Below are 13,097 nucleotides of genomic sequence, written 5' to 3' on the forward strand. Positions count from 1 at the left end.
AGACAAAATCAATGACACATTGGCATCTCTGAAAGAGAAGGAGAGAGAATAAGCAACTTGAAAAATATATCTGAGGATATAGTACATGAAAATTTCCCTAATCTCACTAGAGAGGTTTACATACTAACTCATGAAATACAGAGAACCCCATATGGAAACTATACAAGATGACCATCCCCAAGGCACATGGTCATCAGATTCACCATGGTCACTGAAAAAAAATCTTAAAGGCAGCTAGAAAGGAGGGTCAGGTCACATATGGGGGAACCTTGTAAAGCTAGCAGTGGACCCTCTCAGGAGAAACCTTATAAGCAGGAAGAGATTGGGGGCCAATTTTTATCATCCCAAAGAAATTTCAACAAAGAATTTCATATACCACTAAACTAAGCTTCATAGGTGAAGGAGAAATAAAATTGTTCTCAGACAAGCAAAGGCTGATGGAATGCATTTCAACTTGACCAGCCTTAAAATAGGTCTTCAAGGGAGTACTAAACATGGAATTGAAATAACAACACCTGCTACCACAAAACACACTTAAGCACATAGCCCAAAGACACTATAAAGCAAATACACAAGTCTACCTAACACCCAGCTAACAACGTGGTGACAAGATCAAAATCTCAAATACCAATACTAATCCTGAATGTAAATGGGCTAAAAGCCTCACTTAAAAGATATATATAATGCCAAGATGGATAAAGACATGACCCAACTCTCTGCTGTCTCAAAAGACCCATCTCACATGTAATGACACCCATAGGCTCAAAGTAAAGGAGTAAAGAAAGATCTACCATGCAAACAGAAAACAAAAAAGGGCAGGAGTTGCTATTCTTATATCAGATAAAACAGACTTTAAATCAATAACAAGAGGGACAAAGAAGAGCATTACATAATGATAAAGGCTGTGATCCAACAAGAAGACTTAACTATACTAAATATATACACATCCAACATTACAGCACCCAGATTCATAAAACAAGTTCCTCTTAATATATGAAAAGACTTAGCCACACAATAATAGTAGGAGATTGCAACACCCCACTGACAGGACTAAACAGATTATTGAAGCAGAAAACTCACAAAGAAACTCTGGACTTAAACTCAACACTTGATCAACTGGACTAATAGACATCTAGAGAACACCCCACCTAACAATCACAGACTATGAGATCAGAAGATGAGAGGAGATCAGAAGATGAGAACATACTTCTGATCTGTATACAGAATATATTCTAAGATCAACCACATGCTCACTCATAAAGAAAGTCTTAATAAACTCAAAAAAATTGAAATCATACCAAACACACTCTCAGACCACAGTGCAATAAAAATAGAAAGCAATACTAAGAAGATCTCTCAAAACTATACAAATACATGGAAATTAAACAACTTGCTCCTGAATAGCTCCTGGGTGAACACTGAAATTAAGGCAGAAATAAAAAAAATCTTTGAAAATAGGGACACAACTTACTAAAATCTCTGGAATGCAGGTAAAGCAGTGTTAAGAGGAAAGTTTATAGCACTAAACGCCTTCATCAAGAAGTTAAAGATATCATAAATTAACTTTGCACCTAGGAAAAAGAAAAAGAAAAAACCAACTCTAAAGCTAGCAGAAAAAAGAAATAACTAAAATTAGTGAACTGAACAAGATTGAGATACAAAATTCATAAAAAGGTCAATGAAACCAAGAGTTTGTCATTCAAAATAGTAAACAAGATTTACAGACTACTAGCTGGATTAACAAGATATAAAAGAAAATATCCAAATAGGTACAATCAAAAATGACAGATATGACATTACAAGTGATCACACAGAAATACAAAAGATCCTTACAGGCTACTATGAACAACTCTATGCTCACAAATTAGAAAATCTAGTGAAGATGAATAACTTCCTGGAAACATGTAATCTCCAAAGATTGAATCAGAAAGAGATTGAAACCCTGAAGAGAACAATATTGAGCTCTGAAATTAAAACAGAAATAAAAAACTGAGCAACCTAATAAAAGCCCTGGACCAGACAGAGTCACAGCCAAACTCTACCAGATATACAAAGAAGAGCTGGGACCAATCCTACTGAACCTATTCCAAAAAAGTGAGGCAGAGGAGCTCCTCCCTAACACATTCTATGAAACCAGTATCAACCTGATAACAAAATCTGGCAATCACAATGTAAAAGACAAACTTCAGACCAATCCGATAAACATGACACAACAATATTCAACAAAAAACTAGCAAACAGGATCCAGCAGCACATCAAAAATTAATACACCACCACATGAACAGAATTAAAAGCAAAAACCATATGATCTTTTCAATAAATGCAGAAAAAGCATTTCTATGCAGCAATGACATTCAGACTGAGAGTCAATCAAGAACACAATCCCATGTAGAATAGCCAAAAAGGAAGTGAAATATCTAGGAATCCAGCTACATGCCACCACGCCCGGCCAATTTTTGTATTTTTAGTAGAGACAGGGTTTCACCCTGTTGGCCAGGATGGTCTCCATCTCCCAACCTCATGATCTGCCTGCCTTGGCTTCCCAAAGTGTTGGGATTAGAGGCGTGAGCCACTGCATCTGGCCCACATGTGTCTTTATGGTAGAATGATTTATAATCCTTTGGGTATATAGCCAGTAATGAGATTGCTGGATCAAATGGTATTTCTAGTCCTAGAATCTTAAGGAATCGCTACACTGTCTTCCACAATAGTTGAACTAATTTACACTCACACCAACAGTGTAAAAGCATTCCTATTTCTCCACATCCTCTGCAGCACCTATTGTTTCCTGACTTTTTAATGATTGTCATTTTAACTGGCATGAGATGGTATCTCATTGTGGTTTTGATTTGCATTTCTCTAATGACCAGTGCTGATGAGCTTTTTTTCATGTGTTTGTTGGCTGCATAAATGTCTTCTTTTGGAAGTGTCTGTTCATATTCTTCACCCACTTTTTGATGGTTTTTTTTCTTATAAATTTGTTTAAGCTCCTTGTAGATTCTGGCTATTACCCCTTTGTCAGATGGATAGATTGCAAAAGTTTTCTGCCAGTCTGTAGGTTGCCTGTTCACTCTGATGATAGTTTCTTTTGCTGTGCAGAAGCTCTTTAGTTTAATTAGATCCCATTTGTCAATTTTGGCTTTTGTTGCAAATGCTTTTGGTGTTTTAGTCATGAAGTCTTTGCCCATGCCTATGTCCTGAATGGTATAGCCTAGGTTTTCTTCTAGGGTTTTTATGGTTTTAGGTCTTACATTTAAATCTTTAATCCATCTTGAGTTAATTTTTGTATAAAGTGTAAGGAAGGGGTCCAGTTTCAGTTTTCTGCTTATGGCTAGCCAGTTTTCCCAACACCATTTATTAAATAGGGAATCCTTTCCCCATTGCTTGTTTTGTTCACGTTTGTCAAATATCAGATGGTTGTAGATGTGTGGCATTATTTCTGAGGCCTCTGTTCTGTTCTATTGGTCTATATATCTGGTTTTGGTACCAGTATCAAGCTGCTTGGGTTACTGTAGCCTTGTAGTATAGTTTGAAGTCAGGTAGCATGATGCATCCAGCTTTGTTCTTTTTGCTTAGGATTGTCTTGGCTATATGGGCTCCTTTTTGGTTCCATATGAAATTAAAATAGTTCTTTATAATTCCGTGAAGGAATTCAGTGGTAGCTTGATGGGAATAGCATTGAATCTAGAAACTACTTTGGGCAGTATGGCCATTTTCGTGATATTGATTGTTCCTATCCATGAGCATGAAATGTTTTTCCATTTGTTTGTGTCCTCTCTTATTTCCCTGAGCAGTGGTTTGTAATTGTCCTTGAAGAGGTCCTTCACATCCCTTATAAGTTTATTCCTTTGTATTTTATTTCTTTGTATCACTTATGAATGGGAGCTTGCTAGGTATCTTATTCCTTTGTATGAATTATGAATGGGAGCTTGCTCATAATTTGGCTCTCTGTTTGTCTATTATTGGTGTATATGAATGCTTGTAATTTTTGCACATTGATTTTGTATCCTAAGACTTTGCTGAAGTTGCTTATCAGCTTAAGGAGTTTTTGGGCTGAGACGATGGGGTTTTCTAAATATACAATCATGTCATCAGCAAACAAATAATTTGACTTCCTCTCTTACTGTTTAATACCCTTTATTTATTTCTCTGGCCCTTTTTTCCCTGGCCAACATTTCCAATACTATGTTGAAAAGGAGTGGTGAGAGAGGGCATCCTTGTCTTTTGCCAGTTTTCAAAGGGAATGCTTCTGGCTTTTGCCCCTTCAGTATGATATTGGCTGTGAGTTTGTCATCTATAGCTCTTATTATTTTGAGATATGTTCCATCAACATCTAGTTTATTGAGTGTTTTTAGCATGAAAGGGTGTTGAATTTTATCGAAGGCCTTTTCTGCATCTATTGAGATAATCATGTGGTTTTTGTCATTGCTTCTGTTTATGTGATGGATTATGTTTATTGATTTGCATATGTTGAACCAGCCTTGCATCCCAGGGATGAAGCTGACTTGATCGTGGTAGATAAGCTTTTTAATGTGCTGCTGGATTCAGTTTGCCAGTATTTTATTGAGGATTTTCTCACTGATCATCAGGGATATTGGCCTGAATTTTTCTTTTTTTTACGTCTCTGCTAGGTTTTGGTATCAGGATAATGCTGGCCTCATAAAATGAGTCAGTGAGGAGTCCCTCTTTTTCTGTTGTTTGGAATAGTTTCAGAAGGAATGGTACCAGCTCCTCTTTGTAACTCTGGTGGAATTTGGCTGTGAATCTGTTCGGTCCTGGGCTTTTTTTTGGTTTGTAGGCTATTAATTACTGCCTCAATTTCAGAACTTGTTATCGGTCTATTCAGGGATTTAACTTCTTCCTAGTTTAGTCTTGGGAGGATGTATGTGTCCAGAAATGTATCCATTTCCTCTAGATTTTTTAGTTTATTTGCATAGAGGTGTTTATAGTATTCTCTGATGGTAGTTTGTATTTCTGTGGGAGCAGTGGTGATCTCCCCTTTATCATTTTTTACTGTGTCTATTTGATTCTTCTCTCTTTTCTTCTTTATTTGTCTGGCTAGTGGTCTATCTATTTTGTTAGTATTTTCAAAAAAAACCAGCTCCCGGATTTATTGATTTTTTGAAGTTTTTCTTTTGTGTCTCTATCTCCTTCAGTTTCGCTCTGATCTTAGTTGTTTCTTGTCTTTTGCTAGCTTTTGAATTTGTTTGCTCTTGCTTCTCTAGTTCTTTTAATTGTGATGTTAGTGTGGTGATTTTAGACCTTTCCCACCTACTCCTGTGGGCCTTTAGTGCTATAAATTTCCCTCTAAACACTGCTTTAGCTGTGTCCCAGAGATTCTTTTATGTTGTGTCTTTGTTCTCATTGGTTTCAAAAATCTTATTTATTTCTGCCTTAATTTTGTTATTCACCCATTAGTCATTGAGGAGCAGGTTGTTCAGTTTCAATGTAGTTGTATGGTTTTGAGTGAGTTTCTTAATCCTGAGTTCTGGTTTGATTGCACTGTGGCCTGAGATACTGTTTGTTATGATTTCCGTTCTTTTGCATTTGCTGAGGAGTGTTTTACTTCCAATTATGTGGTCAATTTTAGAATAAGTGTGATGTGGTGCTGAGGAGAATATACATTCTGTTGATTTGGAGTGGAGAGTTCTGTAGAGGTCTGTTAGGTCCACTTGGTCCAGAGCTGAGTTCAAGTCCTGAATAGCTTTGTTAATTTTCTGTCTCATTAATATGTCTAAATATAGCCAGTGGGTTGTTAAAGTCTCCCGCTATTATTGTGTGGGAGTCTAAGTCTCTTTGTAGGTCTCTAAGAACTTGCTTTATGAATCTGAGTCCTCCTGTATTGGGTGCATATACATTTAGGATAGATAGCTCTTCTTGTTGCATTGATCCCTTTACCATTATGTAATGCCCTCCTTTGTCTTTTTTGATCTTTGTTGGTTTCAAGTCTGTTTTATCAAGACTAGGATTACAATCCCTATTTTTTTTTCCTTTCCATTTCCTTGGTAAATTATTCTCCATCCCTTTATTTTGAGCCTATGTGTGTCTTTGCATGTGAGATGGGTCTCCTGAATACAGCACACTGATGGGTCTTGACTCTTTATCCAATCTGCCAGTCTGTGTCTTTTAACTGGGGGATTTAGCCCATTTACATTTAAGGCTAATATTGTTATGAGTGAATTTGATCCTGTCATTATGATGCTAGCAGGTTATTTTGCCCATTAGTTGATGCAGTTTTTTCATAGTGTCAATGGTCTTTGCATTTTGGTTTGTTTTTGCAGTGGTTGGTACCAGTTTTTCCTTTCCATATTTAGTGCTTCCTTCAGCAGCTGTTGTAAGGCAGGCCTGGTGGTGACAAAATCTCTCAGCATTTGCTTGTCTGTAAAGGATTTTATTTCTCCTTCATTTATGAAGCTTAGTTTGGCTGGATATGAAATTCTGGGTTGAAAATTCTTTTCTTTAAGAATGTTGAATATTGGCCCACACTGTCTTCTGGCTTGTTGGGTTTCTGCAGAGACATCTGCTGTTAGTCTAATGGGGTTCCCTTTGTGGGTAACCCGACCTTTCTCTCTGGCTGCCCTTAACATTTTTTCCTTCATTTCAACCTTGGTGAATCTGACAATTATGTGTTGGGGTTGCTTTTCTTGAGGACTACCTTTGTGGTGTTCTCTGTATTTCCTGAATTTGAATGTTGGCCTGTCTTTCTAGGTTGGGGAAGTTCTCCTGGATAATATCCTGAAGAGTGTTTTCCAAATTGGTTTCATTCTCCCTGTCACTTTCAGGTACACCAATCAAATGTAGGTTTGGTGTTTTTACATAGTCCTATGATTCTTGTAGGCTTTGTTTGTTCCTTTTCATTCTTTTTTCTCTAATCTTGCCTTCAAGCTTTATTTCATTAAGTTGGTCTTCAATCTCTGATATCCTTTCTTCTACTTGATTGATTCGGCTATTGATACTTGTATATGCTTCACGAAGTTCTCATGCTGTGTTTTTCAGCTTCATCATGTCATTTATGTTCTTCTCTAAACTGGTTATTCTAGTTAGCAATTCCTCTAACCTTTTATCAAAGTTCTTAGCTTTCTTGCATTGGGTTAGAACATGCTCCTTTAGCTCAGAGAGGTTTGTTATTAGCCACCTCCTGAAGCCTACTTCTGTCAATTCTTTAAACTCATTCTCCATCCAGTTTTGTTCTCTTGCTGGTGAGGAGCTGCCATCCTTTGGAGCAGAAGAGGCATTCTGTTTTTTGGAGTTTTCAGCCTTTTTGCACTGTTTTTTCCTCATCTTCATGTATTTATCTACCTTTGGTCTTTGCTGTTGGTGACCTTCAGATGAAGTTTTTGAATGATTGTGATGTTTTGTTTTTTGTTGATGTTGATCCTATTTCTTTCTGTTTGTTAGTTTTTCCCCTAACAGTCAGGCCCATCTTCTGCAGGTCTGCTGGAGTTTGCTGGGGTCCACTCCAGACCCTGTTTGCCTGGGTATCACTAGCGGAAGCTGCAGAACCTCCAAGATTGCTGCCTGCTCCTTCCTCTGAAAGCTTCATCCCAAAAAGGCACCTGCCAGATGCCAGCTATAGCTCTCCTGTATGAGGTGTCTGTCGACCCATGCTAGGAGGTGTCTCCAAGTCAGGATGCATGGGGGTTAGGGAACAACTTGAGGAGGCAGTCTGTTCCTTAGCAGAGCTCAAGCACTGTGCTGGGAGATCAGCTGCTCTCTTCAGAGCTGGCAGGCAGGAATGTTTAAGTCTGCTGTAACTGTGCCCACAGCTGCCCCTTCCCCCAGGTGCTCTTTTCCAGGTAGATGGGAGTTTTATCTGTAAGCCCCTGACTGGGGCTGCTGCCTTTCCTTCAGAGATGCCCTGCCCAGAAAGGAGGAGTCTAGAGAGAGGCAGTCTGGCTACAGTGGCTTTGCTGAGCTGTGGAGGGCTCTGTCCATTGGAACTTCCCTCTGGCTTTGATTACACTGTGAGGGGAAAACCGCCTACTCAAGCCTCAGTAATGGCAGACGCCCCTCCCCCCACCAAGCTCAAGCATCCCAGGTTGACTTCAGACTGCTGTGCTGGCAGCAAGAATTTCAAACCAGTGGATTTTAGCTTGCTGGGCTCTGTGGAGGTGGGATCCGCTGAAGAAGACCACTTGGCTCCCTGGCTTCTTCCCCCTTTCCAGGGGGAGTGAATGTTTCTGTCTCACTGGCATTCCAGGTGCCACTGGGGTAAAAAACAAAAAACAAAAACAAAAAACTCCTGCAGCTAGCTCGGTGTTTGCCCAAATGGCCGCCCAGTTTTGTGCTTGAAACCCAGGGCCCTTGTGGTGTAGGCACCTGAGGGAATCTCCTGGTCTGTGGGTTGCAAAGACCACGGGAAAAGCATAGTATCTGGGCCTCATAGCTCCATCCCTCATGGCACAATCCCTCACAGCTTCCCTTGGACAGGGGAGGGAGTTCCCCAACCCCTTGCCCTTCCTGGGTGAGGCGACACCCCACCCTGCTTCTGCTCACTCTCTGTGGGCTGCACCCACTGTCTAACCAGTCCCAATGAGATAAACTGGGTACCTCAGTTGGAAATGCAGAAATCACCCGCCTTCTGCATTGGTCTCACTGGGAGCTGCAAACTGGAGCTGTTCTTTTCAGCCATCTTGCTTCAATCCTGTGTCCTTATTTCTGAGTTATTTATTGTGTTTTTTTGTTTTGTTTTGTTTTGTCTGTGTGACTGTTTTTGTACCAGTACCATGCTGTTTTTGGTACTGTAACCTTATAGTGTAGTTTGAAGTCAAGTAATGTGATGCCTCCAACTTTGTTCTTTTTGCTTCAGACTGCTTTTGCTATTTTGCCTCTTTCTTGGTTCCACATGAACTTTAGAATAGCTTTTTCAAATTCTGTGAAAAATGGCATTGGTAGTTTGATAGGAATAGCATTGAATCTGTACATTGCTTTGGGCAGTATGGCCACTTTAACAATACTGATTCTTCAAATCCATCAGCATGGAATGTTTTTCTATTTGTTTGTGTCATCGCTGATTTCTTTTAGCAATGTTTTATAATGGATCTCCTTGAAGAGATCTTTCACCTCCTTGGTTAGCTGTATTCCTAGGTATTTCACTTTCTTGGTGGCTATTCTAAATAAGTGGTGGATTGGACAAAGAAAAATGTACATATACACCATGGAATACTACACAGCCACAAAAAAGAATGAAATCATGTCCTTTAAAGCAACATGGATTGAGCTGGAGGCCATAATCCTAAGCAAATTAATGCAGGAACAGAAAACTAAATACTGCATGTTCTCACTTAAAGTGGGAGCTAAATATTGAGCACACAAGGACATAAATATGGGAACAATAGACATTGGGAATTACTAGAGTGGGGAGGGAGGAAGAGAAGTGAGGATTGAAAAACTACCTATTGGGTAATATGCTCACTACCTGGGTGGTGGGATCCATATCCCAAACTTCAGCATCCTGCAATATAGCCATGTAACAAATCTGCACATGTACCCTTTATCTAAAATAAAAAGTCCAATTAAAAAAATAATAAACTTCTCAAAAAATTAGTCTTATTTACTTAAAGTTATACAGTTACACACAGACACACACACACACACACACACCTCTCACCCAGCATTTATTTTTGTTCTTTTGACGGATGATAATGAAGGTGAAATTTGTGGCATTAATTAACATCATTCAGCAAAGAACAGAACAGACTACTGCTGTATGGGTTTTGACAAGTAAATGGGTTGCAGATGTTCTTCTTGGTTCAAGTTTGGTGTTTTAAAAATGATATCAGGTCCATAGTTCATGGAATTCTTCAGGACTTAGTCCTGGGTCCCCTTCTGCTTCCACTGAATAGTCTCTCCCCCAGCTAATCTCATCTCATGCCATCCTGTGGTTTTGGATATCATGTCTAGGCCAGTGATGCCCAAACTTACATACCCAGTCCACTCTTCTTGACTGAGCTCTAAATTGATATATTCATCATCTACTTAATGTTTCCACTTTGATATCTCATGGGTATTTTAAACTCTTATTTGCCAAACAACTTTGGTTCTTCCCTGTCCAACTGGCTTCTCATCTTTTTCAGTATTTCAGTAAATGCGACTTCTATCCCCCAAGTGGCTCACCTCCACCTCCCTCACCTCTTATACTGGTCAGGTTTTTTCACTTGTAATTGGCAGAAACCAAACTCAAACTAGCTAAATAGAAAAGAGCATTGTATGAGTCATATAACTGGGTAAAATTCTGGGGTAGTTCTTGTAGTCAAATGGAATACTGTCAAAACCACAGCAACCAGGAGACTCTAACACTTGGGATTTTTCTCAATTTCTCTCCCTTTCTCTTCTCTCTGCATGGCTACCTCCTCGCCTACTTCTTGTGGGCCTTCTCCAAACACCCTCATACAAGACTGGCAGTTCTCAAGTCGCAGCCTTAAAACATTCTACAGAAGAAGGAATCTTCTGCTGTAGCTTCATAAGGAAAACCCCAAAAAAGGATTCTGACTGACCCAGCTTAGATCATTTGCCAATCATTGGTACAATCACTGTAGCCAAAAAGAAAGGATTAGTCAAACTTAGGGGACACAGTTTGTTCCACAAGTATTTGTAAGGAGTGTTTAATTCTGAGCCTACCATATAATTTGAATAGATCCAGTTTTGTGTATCAACTTCAAACATACTGGCCATCATATGTCTTCTCACTGGCCTGCCTCCACCATTTTGGGACCCATCAAATCCATTCTTAACAGTCATCAGCATGATCTTAAAAAACCTTAGACTGGTTATGTCTCTCTTCCATGTAAACACTTTAATGGCTTTCCATTGCTCCAAAAATAAAGCTCAAAATTCTTAGTGAGGAACCTACAAAGCCTTGTTCCTATGCCCCTGCCCAGCTGTATCTTCTCTTCCTTCTGGTCTCAGTTCAATTGCCAACACCTTGGCAAGATCTTTCCAAGCAATCCAGTCTCAACTACCCACCCACCAAATATTTATCCCAGTCTCTGTGACATCAACTTATTTTTTTCTGCATAGCAGTTATTAATCTCTGAATTTATCTTGTTAACTTATTTGTTTGATTGTTTTTTGTCTGTCTCCCACTCAATGTAAGCTCCATAAAAAACGTAGTACTTGTCACAAATGAGTGAATGAATGTATGAATGCATCTTCCACCATCCTCTGTTGCTCATTTTACTCCACCCAGAATGACTTCTTCTCTGTTCCTCCAAAACACCTAGCTTCTTACTTATTTCTCTTCACTTAAAATACTCTAGTGTCTGTTATATTTTTAAAATTACATTTTTAAAAATTATAAAATACAATGCGTATACAAAAAAAGTGACTGAAACACTTATGTACAGTTTCCCAAACAACAATGCAGCCACCATCCAAGTCAGGAAATACAATAGAGCCAGCTTATAGTTACAACTTCTTTGGGATATTTCCTCCCTGCTCTGCTCAATCCCAACACAATTTCCCTTAAAGTTTACTAGGATTAGAAGGTACAGTTTCTGTTTTACCTCGACATTAAGGATGCAGTTCATTTGATTGGTAGGAGGATCTTATTTGGTGAGATTGGGTTTAGACACTTGTTCCCTTCTCCCTGGGAGGTCATTAAAACAGAAGTTCAAGATCATCAGGGTTGGCAAATGCCCAAGAGCAAAGGTAATCTCATTGTTCACTTTAGGTTCCTGTGTTCTTTCTCCCCCTTATATTTCCACCTGGTTTTGTGCGTGTGTGCATGTGTATCTATACATACACTTATACACATATCTACATATACCCTTAGGCACACATATGCACATATACAGTGTATATTTTGGCCTTGTTAGTCATGCTCTCTGAGAGGGTTGATTTCTTAAGTTGAATTCCCTCAAAAGCAAACCCTGAGACAAGGATTTGGGAGCAAGTAATTTATTTGGAGATGAGCCCAGAAGTCACGGGCAAGGAAAAGGGATATGAGACAGGGAAAAGAGGAGTACTGAAGTTAATATAAGTATTACAGCTGTGGGCAACTAGAGCCCAATCCTGCTGTGAGCCCTCTGAGAGCCTATGAAACCCAACTCAGCATGTCCCACTAAGGGTTGATGAAGCTGAGATATTTATTTACAAATTCTGCCCTTCAACCAGGTAGCTCCAGGTAATTTGGTCTTACGCACTTCCAGCACCCCCTGAGCACAGGCCAGGCGCACTCTGGTGTATGGAAAACTGTAGTCAGAGAGACACCAAGGGTATGTATAGGAGTAACTATAGTTGGTTCCAATAACTTAGCCTGCCATATTCCCACCATCCTTCAGCTTTTGGCCTCCCAGCCCTGAAGTACTGTGGATTGTGTCCCCCACTTTATTTTATCTCATGGTCCCCTGTATTATTTTATTTATAGCACGATCACAAATGTAAGCATATAGTTATTTGTGTGATTTAACACCTGTTTTGTCTAGTACCTTGCTACTCAAATGCCAGCAACATTGACAGTAAAGGGAGTATATTAGAAATGCAGACTCAGCCCTACTCCAGACACACTGAACCAGAATTTGGATATTAACAGACTCTTCTTGTTTTCTGTACACACATTAGACATTTGAGAAACTCTGCTTCACTAAACTGTACTTTCTTGAGGGTGGCGTTGTGTCTGCCTTCTTCAGCATTTATCCTAGGTTCCTAATAATGTAGCTGTTATATAGTCAGCACCCAGAAAATAAGTTGACGAAACACACACACACACACACACACACACACACACACACTACACACAATATGATAAAGTGCCAGTGATTTAGAAAAATATTGTACGTTAGTCATTGAACACAGAGAATTTTGTAACTTTTTGTTAATAGATTACTGTTCCATGAGACCAGCAGTGTTCTAGGCCCATTGGCTAGTGTGCCTTCTGATAAATTGATCTGATGTACTGCTTTGGGACCTGTTGTTGAGAAACTCTTATTATAACAAAGTGAGCAGTATTTTATTTAGATTTTTGGACAGCTTATGATGTCCAATCGAGCTGTAGCTCCATGCTACGATCTGGTCTGGGAGGATTTGCATAGTAAGTGTGCTTGCCCATCAGGGCGTGCCTTAAGTCTGAAAGTGTGCCTTTTCTGTTGGTACTTGCA

This window comes from Pan troglodytes, chromosome 15 (genome assembly GCF_028858775.2).
Source record: "Pan troglodytes isolate AG18354 chromosome 15, NHGRI_mPanTro3-v2.0_pri, whole genome shotgun sequence".
Lineage (NCBI taxonomy): Eukaryota > Metazoa > Chordata > Mammalia > Primates > Hominidae > Pan > Pan troglodytes.